This window comes from Aptenodytes forsteri, unplaced genomic scaffold (genome assembly GCF_000699145.1).
Source record: "Aptenodytes forsteri isolate BGI_AS27 unplaced genomic scaffold, ASM69914v1 Scaffold342, whole genome shotgun sequence".
Lineage (NCBI taxonomy): Eukaryota > Metazoa > Chordata > Aves > Sphenisciformes > Spheniscidae > Aptenodytes > Aptenodytes forsteri.
Window position 1 is genome coordinate 198,922 of NW_008795853.1, and position 6,147 is coordinate 205,068.

Sequence of the window (6,147 nt, forward strand, 5' to 3'; positions counted from 1 at the left end):
ACTCTGTGAGAAATGTTTATTTATTTTCCCCATAGGCTGTTAATAGGACTTCTGGCATTAGCAGAAGAAATACCACCTTGTTCCCTAAAACTTGCTCAATAAAGATGAGTCATAAGCAATTTCTGTGTTTTGAAGCAGTGATCCTTCCTTCACCCTATGTAGGAATGGCGGGGTGACTCCTGAAAAGGAACTGGATAAAAACCTGTTTGGATAATACAGTGTGTTCAGTGGTTTGTAGTCATAGCCTCATAGTGGTGTGCATCCAAACAGTGCTTGGGATTTCTCATTTTCTAAAAGTAAGTAAAGAGCTCTCTATGCAGTAATCTCCTAATTTGCCTTCTTCCTCTCAACATTAAAGATCTGACTGCATTACTCCTTCAAAACTCATTTAGAAAAGCTACATCGCTTTTTATAGATAGCCAGTAAGTTCAGTTGTGTTCGAGACCTTCTCTGCAGAGTGCCCTTCAGGACAGAGCTCACCAGTACAGCATCATTTACACATGTTGTATGGATATGTGGTGTGCTGCTTGCAACTGCAGTGTGTTGTGGGTTAAACAAGTGATGTGGGCAGATTGAGACAGGAAAGCGTTTACATATCAAAAGATGTAAGAATTCTCAAAGCTGGTATAAACCTAATAAACAAGTCTCATCAGGTGTTGTTCAAGGCGGTTTGGTTTTGTTCGGAAGTAAGAATGCAATGCAGTCAAGGTGTTGCGGTCTGACTGATAAACCAGTTCTGGTCAAGATGGGGCACAAAGTCTACACTGTTTAGCTAACTTCGCAGCAGAAGTGAAGCGTCTCGCCTTTGTTTCAGTGTATTGCACTCTGGCTCACTCATGTGATCAGTCACTCCCTATTAAAAATACACATTTTTACTCTTGTAGACAAAATGCATAAACATTTGACCCCTGGAAATATGATATACAGCTAAAGACAGCCTTTGAAAAACCTGGAGTATGTACGTGCATTATAAATTCCTCCTATCTCACAGGACCAGCATAGTAGGAAAAAAGATAATCAGTTGTGTCTCTTGGTCTCGCTCTCCACCCCGCTCCCTCATCTCCCTTGCACTCCCCCTCCTTTTTGCTGCAGGATGTGCCAGCACTTGTCTTGGCAAAAGCCAGTCTTGGATCTTAAGACTGAAGGAAACTCCAGTGTGTTCGTGACTAGCTCAGCCTTTACCAGGTCTCCGCTCCTCCCGCCCCAGCCCGCACCACGAGACGAGTACATGGTGCTGGTGTGCTCTGGGGAGATGCAAGAGAGGGGCATCCGCACCCAGCACCTTGTGGCTGCCTGGAAAACGCGTAGCTTGTGCTCTCATAAATCAGGGCTTTGCACTGTGTGTAAATGCATGTGCAAAATGCATGTGTGCAAAGTGTATGTAAATGCATGTGCCCCACGGGCAGACCGTGGCAGACACCACCAGCGGTGGGACAACAGGGCATTGCCATTCAGTCTGGTCTTGGTCTGTGTTTTCAGTGGGGAAGTCAAATGAACAAGTGCTTTGCCGTCAGTTGTAGGGACCTCAGTCCTTCTCTGTACTCAGGGCAGGAAACTTCAGCTGATGGCTGCGTGATTTCCACCCACCACCCTCCACTACACCGCACCCAGCTACTGGCTTGTTTGTTCTCCCTGTCCAGGCAATCTTTGGCCTTTCTAGAAAGATTGCCTGCAAAACTTACCACCATCACCACTTTTGGCGGTGGTGATTTCATGACACAGAAAACAGCTCATTTTCCAAAGAAGCTACCAACCAACAGCCGGGTGATAAAGCACTAATTCTCCTTCAGCCACACGCAGCCTGGTCTGGATTTCAACCAGGGACCGAGATATGACAGGTTTCAGTTCTCATCCCCAGTACCTAATGGTGTCTTGTCCTGATCGTTAAAAATTAAATCACCCCGTGAGTAAACACCCATGCTGTTCTTAATGCATACACATCTATAAAGTCCAGACCAGGACTTCGGATGGAAAGGGACCAACTGGGCCTTCCACATCATAAAACATCGTTAATAATTTATGAAGCTCCATCCTAAGCTTGTTCTCTATTTTGCCCTTGTTAAATTTAATGGAAAATTTTTATATAAGCTTGTTCCCCATGTCATTATTTTATACCAGCTTGTTCTTGTATTAAGGTCATGCTTTAGTTTAAATAATTACTTTTCTCCCCCTGTTGTTTTCTCCTCTGACATATTTAAAGGCTCCTTTCCCTGCTCATCTATTCTTGTTGTTTTGTTGCTATATAAATCAGTTTCTTTTATGGTCTTCTAAGACAGACTCTTCGTTTCCCTGGTCATCAGTTGTTCTGGTCTTTTTTGTAAATATGGGTGACAAGTACTGTATATGTTGTTCTGGATGATGTTTTGATACTGCCTTACACAATGGCAGTAATGCTTTTCTAATTAGCTAAAGTATCGTCAAATACATCCTGTGACTGCATTTACCTCTTCCATGGCTTTGTCACGCTGGTGGCTCAGTTACCCTGTAATGGATGACAATACCTTGGTCTTTCTTCACTACTGTTTCTTCCAAATGCTGTGTCCCTGTCTTTACAGGAGGAATTCCTGCTGTCTAGGTGTATGACCTTTTGCACTGTGACTTTCTGAAGTCATCAATTTTTTCCCTGATATTCTACTATATGAGACATCTCATCTTCAGTAAATTTCATTAGCACATTATTATTATTCTTTTTATGCCTCCATCAGCCCTGCTTAAGACAAATGATAATAAAAGCTCCTTAACTTTCATCTTATGCTGTTCCTGGTGGGAACCTCATTCCTTAAGTTATAACACGAAACTTATGTTGCAACTCCTTGTCATCAATGGCAGAAGCTATGCATCTACCTTTGCCCGCCTATTCTGCCAGACATTTTTCTCCAGTGCAAGAAAGGCAAGAGGAAAGCTGACTTCTTAACCATGCAGCAGAGAACAGAAGCACACTGCGATATGATCACCCTTGAGCAAAGCTGAGTGCAGGACCCCTAGATGCACTTGGCAAAGCAGCTGACATACCTATGGAGGGGGACAGAAAAGGATTTCTGCTACTTGTACACTCTTCCCAAATGTGCTTTATCCCAGAGCAATCTGGGAGCTGTTATGGAGGCACGTTTTACTGGGGTGCAGCAGTATCTAGCTGTGCCGTTTACTCCAAGCACAGAAGAAGCTAGGAAAAAAACCCCAAACTGTCTCAAGTTTGTGTGGCAGTTCATCGTCTTCAGTCTGGTCAGCTCCATGGGGGAAGTCTCAGGGCTTTGAGTGCAGCGTTTCCAAACATTGAGAACAAACCCTAAGCATTTGTGAAAACCGCAGAGCATACAGTTAATACACCCAGATGTGCTGTCAGCCCCACAGCACTGCATCGGAGTGGATGGAGTGTGTAAATCTTGGAAAGGTTAAAGCTGAGAGACCAGCGATATGCATAAAGACTCGTGTTCCTTCCAGAAGGAGGAGGGGGTGAGGTGTTATCATTCTCCATTAATCACTTACATCTCCAACCTGCCTAAATCCTCTGAAAAGAACCAGCAAAGAAAACACCAGCTGCTGTAGCTCCTACTTTTTCCTCCGTACCCTCCAGTCTCCCTCCCTCCTCCCTGCCTTCCCCAGACTGTGTTTATTTTTACTGCTCGTGAATCAGCCAGGAACTTGCTCCCTGCAACAGGATCAGCTGAGAACAAGCTGCAGACTGAACGTTCCCTGAAATCCTGGGTTTGTTTTGTAGCTTACGACCAGCACCAAAACAGTGGAGAAAAGGAGAGAAAGTGATACACCTCTTCTTTCTCACCCCGGGGAGATGGGACTTTCATTCTGCAGAGAGCGGGACTTCCCCAACTTGCTCTTTGAATGCATGGCAGCTTTCACTAGATTTTGAGCATGCTTAGCTTATGATAGTCACTTAAACTGTGAGTGCTTTGGGAAGGCAACCATTGTTTTATATAGGAGCGCCTAGCTCCTACAATAACCCGGGCCCATTGCACCAAAACACCACACTGCACCATAAGCAGCACAGCAGCTCTCCCTTTGGCAACGGCTGTTTCTTCTCACATTGCTATGATGTAAGAACTGTCCCATCTTGAATAGCAAAAGGACAAAAGGATTTACCTTCCAAGCTCGATCGTGCCGTGGCTACCCCAGCTCTGGCATTAGTGCAATGGCTTGCGCCGGGGGCAGGGGCAGGCGAGCCCCCGTATTAGTGAAGTCACTGCAGGGGGTAGCGAAGAATGGCAACTGGTGACAGAGAAGTGACTGATGGGGAGGAGAAGGACGAGAGAGAGGGGAACAAGAGGGAAAAAAGGAACAAAAAAGGGATTGAAACACACTCCCAAAAAAGTGTTTGTGGGAAAACAGAAAAAGAAAAGGCAAAATCATTCTTGGGAGAACAAGCACCTTCCTCAGCTGGGGCAGGGCTGTCTCTCTGGTGCCTCTCTGAACCCGTACTGTCTAACCAGAGCACCCACGAGCGCAAGACCTGTCCCAGGATGCATTCTCCTGCCACGCTGCAGTCCCGGTCCCTAGGAGGATCACGCTATTGATCCCCAAGCAGTAAGAATTTGGGGAACCAGGTTTGGAGTCCTGTCCTCCACAGAGCAGGGAAATCCTTATTTACAGAGCCACTGAAGTATTAGCTTTCTCCAGACTCTTGTGTTCAAACAGTCGAAAGGCCACTCCGACATGTGCCATCTGACAAATCATGTCATCTGATTTAAATCCAGCATTTCAATTTGTATGTCTTTGAAAGGCGTGAAATGCTGCCCCTGTTGCCAAGCCAAATGGAAAAGCACTCACCTTGTGGAGAGGGGTGCGTCCCCCGCGCAGCGCTCCACCACGGCATGCACCAGGAGGCTGACTTGTCACTTCGGCACTGGCCTGGTGCAGAACTGCTAATCTCTTTCAGATTGAAGAGGCTGTTTGCTGCCAAGACTTCTCTGCCAAAAGATAACTTTATAATACTGATAATCAGGTGCCCTGTGATGATAAAATGCCTGTTGCTTGCCTCTGTACGAAGAGTTTCTTGCTGACAAGCTGCTTATTATGGCAAACCATTTGTGTTACGGAAAAAGCAGAGCCTTTTACTGAAAAGTAGCAAAAAAATCTTATCTTAGCCTAGAAGTGGAGAAAGTGCAATTAATTAATTTGTTTCTGAGTCTGACCTGTAGACATAATAGATTTTATAGCACAGCTATATATTGTAATTACAGGATAGAGCAAGCCTATACTGTAGCTTGTAGTTGAGTGTGTAATGAGGAGTGAAAGATTGATGTTCAGTGTGGTCAGATGACTAATACACTGGTAACAACTGAACTGGTCGAGCAAGAGTAACAGGTACCTGAGATAGCATTTGATGTCTTGCTGAATAATGATGTTGTTTCCTATGTTGATTATCTTCCTCTAACCTGGTAATTAACTTGTCCTAACAGCACTGAGTGCAACACAACATTCAAGACACCGCTGCCCCATGTGTAGCTGGTGTCATGCCACTGCTCATCCCTGTGCTCTTTATCGTCCCTCAAGAGCACTATGGGATTTTCCCAGACTGCACACAGTAGGCATGGATATATAAACACGTATGACAGATGACAGATGCCTTCTGAGAAACTTGCGTTAATGATACTCTTCAGTCTTGTCTGGGAAAACAAAGAAAGAAAAGATGAAGGTGAGAGAAGATCATACCTTGATTGCAAAATAATGTTAGGTAAACCTTTAGTGTAGATGAAGCCAGTTTCATCCTAGGATTTGTGGGAGGGTTTTTTTGGTCTTGAACATATCCTTTTTGTGATGTTCTTCATAAAGACCTAGAGCACTCTTCCTCCAATGGAGTTCTAGCTCTCCTGCTGTGTTCAGATGATGATAAAACACCGTTGGGTCATTATAAGGTTTAAGCATGATATATGCCCTACGTTACTATGTCTCACTGACTGAGCTCTATGTAAAACTTCACTGTGTGCTTGGCAGTTTAAGTCCTGGAAATTTTCCTGCTTTTTACTGGCACTATAACCCAATCACAACTTGTCTGAAAAAAACCCCCAAACTAAAACCAACAGGTGGGATTCTTAAGTGAATTATCCCCTTAAAAAAAAAAAAGAGAGAGAAAAAAAAAAAAAAAAAAAAAAAAAAAAAAAAAAAAAAAAATATAGGAGAGTAGTCAATAAA